Here is a 17,785-nt window from a genome sequence, read left to right on the forward strand (position 1 = left end):
CAAGCTCAAGTTCATGCAGTGAGTTCTCATAACAAGCTGGTAATGTGCTTCAAAGGTCAGGGCAGAGTATTTGCACTTTTGGCATAAGCTTTCATTTGCATTTTTACTGGGCCACTGTTCTCTAAACTAGAACTTCTTTTTTTTTGTTGGATATGTAGATGGTAAGGAGTAGGAGGGAAATAAAAAAAAATTAAGTCACCTCCATTACCAGTGGATGTGTCCCTTATTGAAAATTTAAATACTTGCTTTTCTACCTGTCTAATCAGGTCAAAATATTTCTCATCAAAGATTTTGTTCTGTTCTTGGAGAAGGCAATTTCTTCCATTGAAGTTTTCTACTCTAGACAAATTTTGTACCTTAATTAAGAAATTGAAAAAGAGAAACAGGTGTTCCAGAAACATGTACTGTTTCCATTTTCAGCTTTCAAAGAATTAAGCCTACTGTCCTCCATTTCATGCAGTAAAACCTATCTTGGCAAGCTTCATTACACTGCTCTCCAGAGCAACAGAACATGTGGAGAAGTACACAGAATAATTATTATATCTTAAGCCCACAAGAGGCCCAGGAGAAATGCTGGGTGACAGAAAACACCTAGTCCTGAGTAGAATGCTAGGATGTTTTCTGCAACGTTAAGGTTGTGTACTGGCAACTACTTGTAACACAGATGAGGTGCAGAAGCTGCACTCAGAGGAGTGTTCTAGTGAGCAGGTAGTTCTGCATACTCTGACCCTGCTCAGTCTCACTTCTTCAGCCTCTAAAGAGCAGCAGCTCTCTAAAATGTAATGGATGTGTTTCTTAATGTAGCAGGAAAGCAGAAAATCTTGAACCATTGCTTATTAAAATTCCCATTTAATTTTCTCATTAGTGTAAAAAAAAAAAAAAAAAAAGAAGGCAATGGAAACCCGATTCTTGTGGTTTAAGACCAAACCACAGTGTGGATACTCAATGTATGTGGATACCAAAATACTTTAATCATAGATATACGTAACTTTATGAATTACTCCATGTTCATGTAGCACAGCAGTCCCAGCTATGTGATGTGCATTTCTTGAACTGGGCCACAGGGTCTGAGGTGTTGGAGTCATGGTTGTGGTCCCAAATCCTGCTGCACAGTCACAGGTTCCCTTCAGTTTCACAGGATCTCCTTTTTCTGGGTCCCTGCTGGAATATCTTCCTCTGGCATCTCTGAGTGTTCTTGATTGTCCTCATTTATAGGGCTGGGTAGAAAATATCTCATTGAGGATTAGTCTGATCAAATCACACTCTTTTTCCAAATTGCAGTCAGTGTTGTGTCAGAGTCTGCTTGTTCCAGATAGTCCAAGACATGTTTACACTTGATGATCAGCAGGTTGCTTTTATAGTTTGGATATCTATCTCCTTGAACTCAAATATTCTGTTGTTTGGAACTGATGGATTTTTATATTTTGTTTACCTCTACTAAAAAAGAGTTGTTACACTGCTTTTTGCTAACAGTTAGGCTAACTAGGCTAAATTCATGATACCTACCTGGGTGGAAGGGGAGAAGAGAGATTGATTCTGTGTGAAAAATTTTGAAGACTTTTTCCTTTTCTGCAGCAAGTATATGTATGTCTTTCTGTGAGTTGTGATCCCACTTTAGCTTCTGCCCACAACCCATAGGCAGTTCTCTCAATAAATGGAAAAATTTATTGTAAAATACACCTGTCCATTAAAAACTCACTGAATGTGAAGCTTTCTGACATTCAGAGGTGTTTCTGTTGTGGAATGTATTACTGAAGATACCACTCATATTGCAATGAGACATGTTCCCAGTTCTATAACAGTCTAGCTGTTAATGTGCTTTATGATCAAATGTCAATAAAATTTGAAATTGGACAGTTTTTCTCTTAACGTTTAAAGAAGTAACCTTTATAACCCATGTTTCTTCTCTAGTTCATTAGTTTCACAACGCTTAAAATATACTTCTTATTATCAACTTTAATTAGGCAAGACATTGCTTTGGATGTTTTTCCACTTACCTGTGTAGTACATCTAGCATGGAGGACTCATATCTTAGTCTCGAAAAGTTGGCATGCACTAACACTAAAAAAAGGGAACATTTTATGAAACTGTACAAGAAAGTATACCTTTCTTATTTACTGACATAATAGTCAAAATTAAGAAGAGTATTCTGATATTAACTCATATATATCAGCTTTGAAGACATAAAATTGGTCACAGAGCTAGTGGTTAGCAATTTTAAGATAAGATACCAATTTTGAACAACAATTATCTAATATATTTTGTTTTAATCACAAGTAATTGTACTTCGGTGTGCAGGGGAGCTTTACAATGCACCCAAATTCTCTTAATATAAATTGCTTTTCCACAACTGTTCAATCTGCTGTTAAAAATATATATAACATTAATTAAATTGATAAGGTAAATTTCTCACAATTATTTTACCATTTACACTTATGATATATTATGCACCACTTTATGATATTAACTGTGACATGTCTGTGGGAAATGTTCTTCTTGTGCCATTAAACTAAATCCAATATGCTCTTTATAGAACTATAAACAGACTTAAACCCTTAGACTGTTAGTCCAGAAGTTTGATGGTATCTCTTTCTATTTTTTATTCTCAGTTAAACACATAACACATGATGTCTTCTTTTTAGAGTTAAAGATATGTAAACTGTGTGGAAAAATATTTGACGCATGGGGAAGAAAAATTAGTATGATCTGTATGTGATTTATGAAAAATGTAGTACCTACCAACTCCAAGCAGAAAAGATTTCCGCAAAGAGACTCCATGTTCAATTTCATCCCACTGGTATGAGGTGTTCCATCTGGACTATTGGGAGTTAAGAAAATGTAGCCATTAATGTGAAATAGCTGAAACTAAAGAACAGTCCAAACAAAGTTATATTAAAGATAAAGGATTTTGTATTCTTCATTTCTATACTCACATGAAATTTGACAGCTTTTCTTGCTAAATTAATAGGAATTACTGTACCAGGGAAAAACTGATATAGCTGGACTGAGCAGTAAATATTTTGTTTTCCTCAGTTTTTGTGAAACTCCAGTTATTGATTGTAAAAACATCAACAAAGTATTTTTACTTCCCCAAGAACTACTTTTTTAATATATTTCAATATTATTTCTATTCAAACACTGACTTCCAAAGACCTGTCACCTGAGTTTCAAGTACTAAATGAACTCTTATATCCAGAATTCTTAAGTCTAGATTTCTCTCATTTAGAATAAACTTCAATTATTTTTTTTTAAAGAGGAAATCTACAAAACAGATTTTGAATGCCTGAAGAGGAGCAGAAGGCAAAGAGAAAAGAATGTTTTATGTCTCTGAAGAAAAAGATTAAGAAAGGTAAAGGTTTTATCACAATAGTAGACCTCATACTTACTATAAATCCCAACACATAGAAATATTTTTTTTTTATTATTTTAACAGCTTTGTTGGGGAAACAGACAGTGGGATTGAGGGTCCCCTCAGCAAGTTTGCTGATGACACCAAGCTGTGTGGTGTGGTTGACATGTTGGAGGGATGGGATGTCTTTAAGGAGCTTGACAGACTTGAGAGATGGGCCTGCACAAACTTCATGGGGTTCAATAAGGCCAAGTGCAAAGTCCTGCACCTGGAATAGAGAGTCACAAACATGGATACAAGATGAGTGATGAGTGAACTGACAGAAATCCTGAGAAGAAGGACTTGGAGGTATTAATGGATTAAAAACTGTGTATGAGCCAGCAGTGTGTGCTCACAGCCCAGAGAACAAATCATATGCTGTAGCCAGCAGGTTGAGGGAGGTGATTCTTTTCTACTCTGCTCTTGTGAGAATGCAACTGGAGTACTGTGTTCAGCTCTAGGGCCCGTAGGATGAGAAAGACAAGGACCTGCTTGACTGGGGCAGTGGTTTTAAACTGAAAGAGGTGTTTAGAATGGAACCTATCATTGTGATTGAATTAGTGGAAGGTTTCCCCGCCTATGACAGGAGAGTTGGAACTAGATGATCTTTAGGGTTCTTTCCAACCCAAATCATTCTATTTTTCTATGATCTACACATATTTCCACTGTAAAATGTTCCACTCTCTGGAAGCAGATGGAGTATGGCAATTTAGGATGTCATCTTACCATCTCAAACAGGGATATTAAGCAGCACTGTCTAAGTTACAAGAGGTGAATTCTCGGCTCTCATTTTTCAGAAGCTCTGGAGTTGATATCTCTAACTGATAAGGCTTGGAACCATCTCTGAGCTTTAAATGAGTTTGTACCATTTCTGACATAAATACTACCAAGAATGCCATTACTTACAAAATTTTTCAGGATAAAACAGAGGAATAATATTAGGTATTGAGCTCTTGGAGAACCCAGTGAAATATCTCTAAAATTTCAACATTGATCAATACTGATAACATCTGTCCTCACAAAGGTAATGCTGTGATGGCTGCAAGTGGTGATTCTGCCTAAAGATAGGATGATCTGTGTTATACTATACCTACCTAATCCTTTTCTTTTCTGTCATCTCTCCATCTATAAAGACAGTAATATACTTCCAAAATAGGGTCAGGAATAGATGACAACTCATTACATCTCTACAAATTTACCATCACTTTGTTACAATATTCACTTTAAATTTAGAGTACTGAGGAAGAATAAAGAATCTATTGTAATCCAGATGAGGATATATATTCTCTGCTTAATGTATTCATTTTACCAGCAGCTAATCTTTTAAAATTCTGAATGTTCTATGATTGAGGTGCTCATAAAATAATACATAAGGAATGGGAGCACAGTTATTTTAACACAATGATAAGAAAACAAGTATCTTTTTCTGTTGTTTTGGTTTTGGAGTTTGGTGGGGGTTTTTTGTTGTTGATTTTTTGTTTGTCTTTTTTCCCCCACAAAATATTCCACATTTAACCTCATAAAGTCATGGTGAAATTCAGATGCTCATCTTTCTTGTCAACACATATTTTTAGTTCCTTTTTTATGTTTATATAGTCTGAAAATTTTGAAACTTTCTTCCGTGAAAGGTTACACTCTGCTTGAAACTTGACACACATTGACTGAAACTTGACACGTATTGGAATAAGTGTTTTCTCAGTATGTAATTGAATAGAATGTATCACTACAGTTGCTATTCCAAAGTGATCATACCCTGCTCAGTTGGCATCTAAACCTGCCTTTAAACCCAATAGGCAGGAATGTCCTTTGAGCTTGTAGTCTCTATCATTTATTTTAGCTAAACATTTACATAAAGATTTTAAGTAATTACAGTTCACTTCCTTCTGTAGTTTAAGACCCCTAGTGATTTCTTGGTAATTTTTGTGTGTGCTCTCTGAAGTTTTTTTTCCCAGATCCTTCATTAGCTTCAGAAATCATAATGTGTGTTTTAGATTAAATTATATGGCATCTAATTTATTGTAGACATAGTGAATACGGTGCATAAATGGGTAGCTTTTATAACCTTGACATAAAAGTACATTTCACACTGAGTTTTTCACTTGTCTTCTCTGACAGTTTCTATCATTTGCATGCAATTTGGGGATTTTAGTATAAACATTCAAACAACATCGTGATAACCTTTGTGTTGATAATGCCTACCTGATAGGGTCTAAATTTTATTAGTGTAATCTTTCTTCTGAGTTTAAGATTGATTCTGAATTTCATATTGTATTTATTTTTTATCCCTGTTGATTCTATAAATACCATCAGATTCCCCATAGCCACCCAAGATGTGACTTTTAATTTTGTTAAAAATGTGAAAATTTTTTCTCCTGTCACAGTGTAGGAAAATAACACTAAGGACCAAATGCATTTTCATAACAGTAGATGTGTATGTTTGTGTACAAAAGTACATAATGAGAATAAACTCATTACAGTTTTAAACTCTGCAGAAAATTATGACTATAAGGTGATGTAGGACACAAAATCTCTTCAGCTTTCATCTTCTGTCCTAGTACCTGTTTAAAAGAACTTCAATCACATTGTGTTGCTTCTCATGCACTATTCACGAGGCATATAAAAATATACCTCTTTTGTATTTTCTTGGTGATGAAAATAGTGTGTCTGATTCTTGAAAAAGAGGAATTACCTACTGGATTGTATTAATTTATCTGCAGACATGTCAGAAGCTGAATATTTATAATGAATTTCAACACAGTTCCCTGAGGAAAACTGCCTGACAAAGCATCAGGCATCACACTGAATATGCATGTAAGGTAGATTTTCTATTCCTTAAAAAGTCTATTCTGATACATAAAATTCCCTGGCTGTGAAAAATACGTCACAGGATTATCAACAAGTGAACTTGTTCCCTCATCCATAGTCTTAGAATGCTCATTAAGTAATTCTAAGGTTTGAGTATTGCTTTAACCCACCAGGCAGCTAAAGTCATCAGCAAATTAGATTAAATACCTTGGGTTTAGCCTTGTGCATGCAGTTTTTGATGAAAGTTTTGGCTGCACTACCATGTTTTCCACCAAATTCTTTACTTTTCAATACACTGAGGGACAGTTTGAGCTACAACACAGTTTGGAGTTTTTTCCCAGTAAGCTGTAAAAGTCCTTGTTCAACTGTTTGAATGAATCACCAAGAGGACAGTGATCAGATATATAGTGCTTGTCTGTGTGTATACTGAAGAGAGCATAAACAGCAAGACAACCGAGATGCTTTCTGAAAGAATTCCCTAAACATAAAGCACTTCTGAAACCAGACAACAATTTTCTGTGTGGATTAAGGGCAAAGTAAAAAGGCTGGAGGGAAAGCAAGAACCTCTTGTCATGGTAGGGTCCCTGATTTAGGAAGAGCTTCAGGATGACCAAGAAGTCCACAATAGGGCAGAAGTCACCAAGTCCTCTAAGATCAGTGAGTTGCTTTCCAGGCTTCCTCATTTCTCTTCACCTGTACTGTAAGCTATACCCTCTGTGATAGGGCATTTGTTTCTCTGGGAAAAGACTGTGTGGTCTTTAAGCTGTTCACATCACTCTCTTGTTTTCTGGAGGCTACAGGAATGATGTGATCTACAGGCCAGTGGTATTTAAGCAGATCTTTGGCCCTAAAAACCTTTAATCACAATGCTGCAGCATTCTGTGGTCAGGAAATATTTCCAAACCTTGCTCTTGTTTTCCTGGCACTAGGGAAGCAGGATGCTAAAGAGAGGGTTATTTGTCATCTTCTGTGCCTTGTTTGTGAATGGGAATGTCCTTCCTAAACCTGCCTGTTAGAACTTGATAGCCTCAAAAGCAGTCTGGACACATGGTTCAAAGTAATCATCCTAAGACTTAGTCCTAGGAGCTTTTTGTAAAACAAATTTGCTATTTTGCTAATTAGCAAAATACATGGTGATTGAATTTGTAGATATCTTTAACAACGAAGAAGTACATTTTAGAAACTGATTGCATTTTTGGATGTATTAGGTGTTTTTTTTTGAGTTTGAAATTATTTTTGCTCAAGTGAATCTCAAGACTACATGCATAGAATGAACTAAATTCACATTGAGACTAAAAGCAACAATACAGCTCCCATATGGATCTCTAAATTATTGAACACAAAGAAGAATGTTTTTCAGCTTTGATTAGGGAATTGTTAATCAGGCCTATAATAGAATGTAGGTCAAAAACCAATTAAAAGAGTCTGACTAGAATTTTTGATTAAGCAACCATTAAAAACACTGCTTATTAAAGAAAATAAAAAGATGGAATAGATCCATAAATATGAGTCCTTTTTTTTCTGTGCTCTGGATACAGTGTGACAGTTTGAGCAGCAATAAAGCAGTTAAGTTAGCAATCAATTACTAACTTCAGGAACAGAGTAATAGTTTGGCTGATGAAAAGCGTATTCAGCCTTTGACAAATATTTGGCTGCCGCTATAGTTTATTTGAAATACCATTGTAGCAACCCCAGGTCTGGCTTTTATTTTTTATATCTTCCAAATAAATAAACTATGTATGGTGCTTTTAGTCAGGCTTTAAAGTTCAATCTGTTCTGGCAAGGAAGTGGTACTTCACAAATAGTAAAAATACAGTTCCTGCTGTTACTTATCCTGAAGAACCATTCTCTTATCAGAAAAGCCTGCAAAACAAATGAGCAGTTGGATTTCCACTAACTGTAAAGTTTTGTAAAACGGCAATGTGAAAATAAAAGAACGTAGCAACAACTCTAGCACTTCAAAATGCACAAAAATTCCAAAGAAGAAATTATGTATCTTACCTGATTTTTTGACAAACAAAAAAAAAAGACTGTCATATATCTTCATCCCAACTTCATTTGTATCTCCAATAATGATGAGCATAATTTCATTCTATTAGGAGCTTTTTCAAATAATGTTTTGCTAGTCAAATGTGCCTGTATATGCATAAAACACTTAACATTCAGTCTAAAATTTAGTAAACACCATGCATTTCACTTAAAAACAAACAAAACAAAAACCTTATTTTTTTGTTTAGTCAAAGCTTTTTTGGAAAAAAATCAAGGAGAAAAGTAGTGTTTGATATAGATGAAGAATGTTAAAAATGGAACATTCTTTTAAGTTATGAAATTAAATTAAGTTTCAGGGGTATTCTGATGAAGAAATCCCAGATGGAAGTGAGACACTGAAGAGATTGTCATGCATGAAGTATATTCAGTCTAACAGGATTACCAATAATAATATGTTCATGTTGCAAAGAGTTTTCAGAGGAAACTAAGGGAATAAAGTGGGTGTTGGAAAAATTACAGAGCACAATGTTTGTCTCATTCCTTTCAGTGTAATATGTTTATTCTTTCATAAAACTCCAGTAAGAAAGGGTGGCAATGTTGTCCCCTGATAGATCCAGTAACAGTAAATATATGAAGCTTTGAGAAAGGTTCTGTTTTTTACAGAAATAAATATGCTAGTAGGAAAAGAGATACTATAAAAGCAAAGGGCAAAGAAGTTCATGTCTTTTGATCTTTTTAAAAATTGCCTTATAAGCTATAGTATTTCTGTTTCTGATTTTTAACAGATATCTGTATATATTTATTCTCAAAACAGAAACCTGAAATATTATGAATATACATGTTCATCACAGAAGTAGTTTGGGGAACAAAACAAAGCTTGTGAAGAAGATAGCTTTAATTGAATTTTTTAGGAAGAACTGATAGCAGTATTTTTTGACATGGGCCTACAAACACCTTCACGAGATCTGAAATCAGTGTAGCACAACTGTTTTAATTTGCATGGTAAACAAGGACACACAAACATGATAATAAATGGTCTTCTTTATAAAGACTAGAGTAGACTGGAAGCTAAAGAAGAGAATCAACAGTATTTGAGCAAACTGCTAATAGATAAGGCATATGATCTTTTTTTCCTGGCCTTGAAGACCGAGGAAAAACATATTTGTCGTGTTCTATCTTCATAGCTTCTGACCCTGGACCTCTTCTGCCCCTGAAAATGGCAACTATCTTTTGTGCATTTTTTTTTCTATGGTAGTATGAAGACTGTCTTGTAGCTCATCACAGTGAGATCTTTCACAGCATGAAACTGAGGATAGGAAAAGGTGTGCAGGATGGATATGGCACAAGGTATTGGAACAGCTGAAGGTGCAAAGACTGCTATAATAGTTTTGGAGGACTGGCAAGGGTGACAGGATGCCAGTTTTGACCAAAACTGCCCATAAATAGTTATTTCTTCCAAGTAGTTTCCCTTTAACTGTGCCTGAGCATTGTGCAGAAGCGTGTTGATCAGAAGGGCCAGGACCAAGCCAGGAACTGACAGAGTCAGTATGTGCAAACCTTGCTCGATGTTTCTCCTTCCTCTTTTATGTACAAGTACAGACATGACTAAAGGGGTTAGGACTAATTTCAAGGAGCTAATTCTCCAGGGTCTTCTTTGAAATAATGAAGAAACAGTTCATAACTTTTACAATAGGTTTCTATTCTGAATCTCTAGAAGTGTCCGTTTTTCTTCATTGACTGTAAGGAACAGCATTTGCATATATTTTTTCACCTCTCAGAAATGGCCTCGAGACCCATACTTAAATTATATATATAAAAAACATCATGATATTAACAAATTCAAGTTAATTTAACTTTGTTGTAAAAATCAGATGAGATAAGTAAATTTTATAACATACCCTGTTTTACCTCAAGGGAAGCAGGGCCAAAAGTATTTATACTTTTGGCTGATCCAACTGTTACAACTAGCAAGCTAAATTTCAAGGAAACTGCAGATTTTTTTATACCTTGTTTCAAACTCCTGGTCTATATTGTCACTACAGCTATGATGGCTAGGAAATTCTGAATAGGACATGCCCAAGTTACCAGACATGGTCTTGAATTTGGGCATGACGATTCCTGCAACTTATGTAAATCCAAGGAATAAATTGTAGGAATAAATTATGCTCCGCACAATTTAGAGATGAGAGATATCTGTGTGTATCTAAGAAGTTCCTGGTATTTGGCTTCCTTTTTTAAACATTAAATAGAGCTATATAAGCTTACAAATAGTCAGTTTCCATTTTAGCTTTCCCCTGTTGGGACTATAAACTTTCCTTTTATGTCCTTCCAGAGACACAGCTGAAGGCCATAGGGGCATCAAAATGGCACTCAAAACCTACTCTTAGGCAACTGAACTCACTATTGGATTCATTTGATTCACAATTAGAATTTTACAGGAGGCGCAAAACAGACCACAGCAAGCACCAGCTCAGAAAATGTACCAGCTCTTTTTCATGTACATGGGTTATCCGAGGGAAATGTTTTGGTTGCAACCTCTTGGCTATATATGTAAATTTCCAAATGAGATTTTGGCTGCCTTTGACCTTATAATAAAATGAGAGCTGTCAAGTCACACAGAACTCTATTATTTTTCATTTTATAATAGTAAGACAGAATCACAGAATTGTTAAGGTTGAAAAGGACCTCTAGAGATCATCTAGTCCAAGCTCCCATGCCAAGGCAGTGTCATCTACAGCAGGTTATACAGGAACGTGTCCAGGTGGGTTTTCAGTATCTCCAGAGATGGAGACTCCCTGGGCATCCTGTTCCAGTGCTCTGCCACCCTCAACGTAAAGTTCTTCCTCATTTTGAGGTGAAACTTCTGGTGTTTTAGTTTACGGCCATTGCTCCTTGTCCTATCTTTGGGTACTACTGAAAGCAGTCTGGCATCATCCTCTTGGCACCTGCCTTTGAAATATTTATATGCACTGATGAGATCACCTCCCAGTCTTCTCTTCTCTGCACTTGACAAGTCCAGCCCCCTCAGTCTCTCCGAACAAGACAGATGCTCCAGACCCCTTATAATCTGTGGCCCTCCACTGGATCCTCCCCAGTAGCTCCTAGTCTTCCTTGTACTAAGGAGCCCAGAACTGGACACAGCATTTCAGATATGGCCTCACTAGAGCCGAGTAGAGGGGAGGATCACCTCTCTCAACCTGCTGGCCACACTCTTCCTGATGTATCCCAGACATACCATTGCTCTCCTGGCCCTAGGGGCACGCTGTTGCCTCATAGTCAACTTGTCATCCACTAAGATTCCCAGCTCTGCAGAGCTACTCTCTAGTAGGTCAGACCTGTACTAATACTTAGAGTTATTCCTCCCCACATGGAGGACCCTACACTTGCCCTTATTGAACCTCATCAGATTTCCTTCCACGCAGTTCTCCAGCCTATCAAGGTCCCGCTGAATGGCAGTACAGCCCTCAGGTGTATAAGCCACTCCCTCCAGTTTCATATCATCACCAAATTTGCTGAGGGTACATTCTATCCCTTTGTCCAGGTTGTTGATAAACCAGTTGAATAAGGCTGAACATAGTGTTGATCCCTGGGGAACGCTACTAACTACAAGCCTTCAACTGGATTCTACTCTGCTGATCACCACCCTCTGAGCTCTTCCATTCAGCCAGTTCTTGATCCACCTCACTGTCCATTCATCCAACCCATGTTTCCTATGTCAATGTTAAGGGGGAGAGTGTAAAAAGTTGCTGAAGTCAAGGTAGACTGCTTCCACTTCCATGACTGGGTCCTTGTCAACCCATCCTGCCATGCCATCATAGGAGTTTATCAGGTTGAGCAGGAATGATTTCCCCTTGGTTAATCCATGCTGTCTACTCATAATGATCTTATTTTCTTCTACATAGATGGTAATGGCCTCCAGAATGACCTGATCCATTGCCTTTCCAGGGATACAGGTGAGACTGATTGGCCTCTAGTTTCCCGTGTCCTCCTTCTTGCCCTTTTTGAGGATGGGAGTAACATTGGCTTTCCTCCAGTCTTTGGGCACCGCTTCCATTCTCCATGATTTTTCAAAGATGGTGGAGACTGGCAGAGTAACAACATCTGCCAGCTCCCTTGGCACCTATGAGTGCACTCCATCAAGGCCCATGGATTTATGGATGCTAAATCTGTCTAACCAATATCTAACCCAACCCTCTACAACCAAGGGGAAATTTTCCTTTCTCTGACCTTCTTCTCTTACTACTGAGGTCTGCGACTCCTGAGGGCCAACCTCAGTAGTAAAGACTGAGGCAAAGGAAGCATTCAGTAATTCCACCTTCTCTATGTCTTCCATTACCAGGACACCCATCTGATTCAGCAGTGGCCCCACATTTTCCCTAATTTTCCTTTTACTCCTGATGTACTTGTTGTCCTTGATATTCCTCACCACGCTCCATTCCAAATGGGCCTTGACGTTCCTCCTCACGTCCCTGCAGACTCTGACAATGTTAAGCAACACACCTTTCCTTGTTAGCTCCTCCACCACTTGCATCAACAAGCTATCTTCAATGATCTGCAGGAACTTCCTGGACTGTGTGTGCCAAGTCGTGTTGTCCCTCAAACAAATATCAGGGTGGCTGAAGTCCCGCAGGAGAACCAGGGCCTGTGACTGCAAGGCTATTTCCAGCTGCCCATAGAAAGCCTATCAGCCTCCTCCACCTGATCAGGTGGTCTGTAGTAAACACTCACAACAGTGTTACCCATATTAGCCTGTCCCTTGATTCTTACCCAAAAACTCTGATCTTGTCCTTCTGTCCTTGATACATTCCAGTTGCTCTCTCACATAAAGAGCAACTCCACCACCTTGTCTCTCTCATCTGTCCTTTTTAGAAAGTACATAGCCATCCATGATAACATTCCAGTTATGTGAGCTATCCCAGCATATCTCTGTAAGTGCAATGAGATTGTGGCCCTGTGACCTCATAGATTTCTAGTTCTTCTTGCTTTTTCCCCATGCAGCATGCATTTGTGTACAGGTACTTTAGAGAGACAATCAAGCACGCTGATTCCGTAGAAGGGGGGTAAAAGGAACAGTAGGAATGTTTTTGCTCCCTGAATACTTTACCATACTATCCTTCTGTGCCTTAACTTTCTTAGTTTATTTTTATTACTATTACCTCCTTCATCTTTCTCAACAACTGCATTTTGTTGTTCAATAGCTATGTGAGAACATGCCATTACCTGTCAGCATCCACAAATTACCTTTCTGTTTTTACTAACTATTTTGAAAAGTCAGCTCAAAGTTTGGCTGCAAAGTCCTGGAATATATGTGTAACTATTTTAGAAATAATTCTACTGCCTTTTGTAGGCATTAGTCCCTTTTTAAACAGAATGGTCTGAATAGATAAATAAGTAGTGTAACCTCTGTCACAGGATGCATAAGCTAAAGAGAAGGATATGCAGAATAGATCACCTGATTCAGTGGGACTGAATTTCTTAATTTGCAGTTAAGATCTATGTAGTTCTGTTGACTCACTGAGTTATTAGTGAGAAAAAATATAAAGCTAAGGCACAAGCAATTCAACTTTACGTGTCTCCAGTGAAGAAACAATGAGAAAATTTCTGATTCCTTACCATACACTTACTCTTAAAAAAAACCATTACAATTAAAACTTAACCTTGACAAATCAATAAGCATAATTTGTTATATATTAAAAATATAGGATACAATACTTACCACATTTCTGTTGCAATAAATTAGATGAAGAAAATTTTGATTTAAGATTTGATTACCTATAGATATTTATGCTTTAATTTTCAGAGATAGATATTGCTATAGAGACATGACCACCCTTTTACAGCAATTTAATTTACAGATCATATCTGAAGTCTGTCTGCAGCTTGACTGCATGCTCAGTCAATTCCATCAGATGGTGCACATTGAATCTGCCTTATGCTGCTTGCTTCCTCACCTAGAAATAGAGAGAGATGAGCACTTTCACTTCATAGGTTAATATGCATGCTGGTGTCTAGATTTGTTGACACAGAAAGGACGGAACTGAGCCAGAACATTTCCCTAGTGCCCATGACTGAACCCAGAGAAACACTACCTATTACTCTCGTCTCATATGCATGCTTAGAAAATTCATATTTTTGAATGTAACATATGCACATGAACAAACATAAAAGGTCAAGTATATATCTGGAAGATGGAAATAATGTAAATTTAGCGGTTTGGATACATCTAAATAATATCTTTCTTGGGGATAGTCCATTAAAAGAATATCCTTTCTGCTCAGTGTTATGCAAACTCCCAAGTCACAGTTTGTTACTATTCTACAAACTCTTAAGCTTTGCATTTTCTGAGTTAGAAAAGAAGATAGATGTCTGTAAGGCTTGAAATAATTGCAGAGGTATTAAATAAAAATTTGATGTCATAACAATGAAAGAGGCACAAGAAAGAGCACACAACAGTGCTACCTATCTCTTTTAATGCAGTTATTCATACCTATCCTCTTTGTCACGATACATTTAAAACCAACATACTATAAAAATAATGATTCTGATTCTGATAGGTGTACAGTATGTTTTATGTGTGCTTTAATAATACACATGCTGTAGTGAACTATAGGGCTACAACTATACTATGAACAGTTAGGATCCTTGTCTGAAGTTGGTAGGATCTGGTACAAATCTCAGCTGCAGGAAGCCCATGTGGAACCAGAATTTTGATCATTTAAACAGGAGTAAAAATTGCACAGTAATGCTTAAGATTAATACCTTGAAGCTGTCAGTTTTTAAGTACTGGAAATGTGGTAATATTACTCTTGCACTGTTTCTTGTTTTGTTTTGTTTTGTTTTGTTTTTTTACAAGAAAGCTGCCACCCCTTGCATATAATAACCACAGGATTTTATTTCTGTATCATGTATATTGTTTGAAGTCATTTATTTTTTTAGAGCCTGTGGTCTGTGTCTCTAACTGCTGAGTCAGCAGAGTATGGCCCTTTCATAAACCCTGCGTGTTACCGGCCAGCTTTGGGCAGATATTTTGGGAACTATGGGGTTAGTTGCCTGTGTTTAGGTGCACAAATCCCACCTCTGTCATCAAAACTGTTGCCAGAAACTAAAAAAGCCTATGTCCATAAAATCTCATAAGAGTCAGCTATAGTTCCTATTTTTAAACGTTCCAGTCTTTAGGAGAAATATACTGTTGGATCTGGACATAAATGAATGTGCTATGTATGGTCTTAAATGAATAGAATATAAGTCTGAGTGCAGTATACTAAGACACTAAAATAATACAAAGGTTAATGTTTTGTTGGCATCACTTTATCGTAAGTAAAATTTTTGTTTGGTGTGCTAATATGCATTTCAATACTTCTCTACTTCATATGTTTCCAAATTATTATCTGCAAGCAGTTCTGTGTACAGCTTGATGCATTATCAGAAATTCTGAAAATAAGTACATATAGAGAGGGATGTAGTGTCTTAGTACCTATGAAAATTATGGGTTTTTTTAATTTTTTTGTATTTAAAACTGTATAAAGAACAAATCTAATATATAGTTCTTGTATAGTACAAGCCAAGATTTATTCTTGCAAATGTCTCATGTGTTTGGCAATAATTGCATGAGAATAAATATTTATCAAGTACTCAGGATTAATGTTAAGGGTAAATTAGAAGTTTCCTTTCTGAACAAGTAGGTTCTGAAACAACCTTCTCATCAAATTAGCAGAAACAACAAAGGTAGTTGGTTTAAAAAGAGTCTACATGCTTTTCAGGTTGACTAACCTAGTTGCAGGCATGTAAAGTACAGCACTTAATGACTCAGGATATGTCCTATGCTCTTATTTACCTAGACCTGTGTACATAAATGGCAAATAGATTTATCTTTGTCTGTGTTTGCAGGATCAGAGACTAAATAGCTATTGGATAGTTCATTTTACAGGAAACCTCATTTCTTAACTTCAAAACTAAATCAACAAATTTTTCCTTGCTTGTGTGTATAGAGATTCTATCTCAATACATCTTGTGAAATACTTTTCAAGCTACTTCTAAAAAGAAAGTATATAAAAGGTTAATACAATACTTATTTTTAGCTTCACATGAAAAAATGGCAATTTGACTGTATTAATTGTGATTTGAAACCAGATAAATAATGAATAGTTCAAGTAATAATTACCTTATTTCAATATTTACAGAAAACTGGCACTTCATCATCATCAAAGCACATTGAGCATTGTCTTATTATCTACACAAGTGCCTGGTTTCTATAAATATTGAAATTTGGTAATTATCACTAGCTATTTCTTCCTTATCTACTTTTCAGAATTAAGCAAATAGAAATATCATTTAGTTATTAACATTTTCCAAATACATATCTGGTTTCTTTTTAATGAGAGTGCATATGTAAAGAAAGTAAATTGCAAAATAACATTAATGAAATGGAATGAAACATCTTTGTATCAGAGGCATACCAAAGAAGGAGCTAAGACTCTGTTATTCAAATATCTAGATTTAGCCTGAGTCCATTCCTAAAAGGAAAGACCACTTCACAAAGAAAGCCTAACTGACAAAAAGGAGCCATTGACCATATATGCATTATGAAATCAAAACCTCAATTTTTTTTCTGTGTGGCACATATTTGAGCCAGGCTGTGCAGTCATTTAGCCTTCTTCACTGAGGTAAGCAAAAAGATAACATTTCCCCAAGTTGTTATCCCTTGTAAGTTTCTTTGGGAGACGGTAGACAGGACCAGACTGAACCTGTCTGTGTTACAATTGTGCTTTTTTCCGTATGCTAATCTATGGATTTGTATCTCAGATTATCAAGAAGAAATAATCCATAACAGAAATGTGCATCTGTTAAACTCTCATTCTCTGCAACAAAAACCCAAGTAATGGAATACTGTGAAAGAAACTTTGTGTGGACTTAAGGAAACCATCCATAGCCTGAAGATAGGGCACAGATATTAGCTCCAGTTCACTGCAGATTCATTCAGTGTCCTAACTTCAAAATCTCTTTTTATTTTTTTTTTGTCAATGTATTTGGGCATGCTCTGGAGTCTAGCTCTAGTCTGGAGGAATCTTTAGCCCTATCTCCACTAGTATGCAAGTCAGGGTCTGTGAACAGGCTTGAGCACTGTCCAGTGATTGTCCATATAATTTCATTGTTTACCTGCTCCTCATCAGGTCTGGCTCATGCCGGCTTGCAAACTCCCGCACATGCTGAGAATGCTCCTGAAAGTAATTTACAGAAATTGTTTATTTACTGTTTCACTTATTCTCCACGTTAATTTGTCTTCCTCTTAAACTAGATGCAATGACCACTAAAATTAATTCTTGATCATCTGCATTACAGAGGAGCTCAGTCAGTCTGCACTTATCAAATACTTCCTTCCCTAAAATAGAATCACTTGAAATAAAAGAAGTATATGATTTTTTTTGCCACCTTTCACCACACAGATATCACAAAAGGACTTTAATGTTGTCACAACAGTGCCTGATGCTGTAGGGGTTCAGCATGAAATTATGCCATAATTAAGACCCTATAAAATAACACTACTTCCCCTCTTTCTCTAAGATTCAAGATACAGACCTAGCTAAGACAAATATGCATTTTTGG

General features: G+C 36.6%; 1 protein-coding gene and 1 long non-coding RNA gene across 3 annotated transcripts in view; one reads left to right on the plus strand and one right to left on the minus strand.

Annotated features, from left to right (window-relative positions):
* GPC5 (glypican 5) overlaps positions 1-17,785 on the plus strand; it is a 611,018-nt gene that overhangs the window by 480,093 nt on the left and 113,140 nt on the right. The gene's annotated exons all lie outside the window — the stretch shown is intronic.
* LOC113993219 lies at positions 962-3,841 on the minus strand. Of its 2 annotated transcripts, none has more exons than XR_003542544.1 (4): positions 3,647-3,841; positions 2,740-2,818; positions 1,998-2,061; positions 962-1,217 (listed from the first exon to the last, which is right to left on the minus strand). It is a non-coding gene; the product is annotated as an uncharacterized LOC113993219 (long non-coding RNA). The 2 variants fall into 2 exon arrangements; XR_005563772.1 differs by having other exon boundaries at positions 3,618-3,841.

This window comes from Pipra filicauda, unplaced genomic scaffold (assembly GCF_003945595.2).
Source record: "Pipra filicauda isolate LSUMZ 115617 unplaced genomic scaffold, ASM394559v2 scaffold24_size8852520_pilon, whole genome shotgun sequence".
NCBI classification, from domain to species: Eukaryota; Metazoa; Chordata; class Aves; order Passeriformes; family Pipridae; genus Pipra; species Pipra filicauda.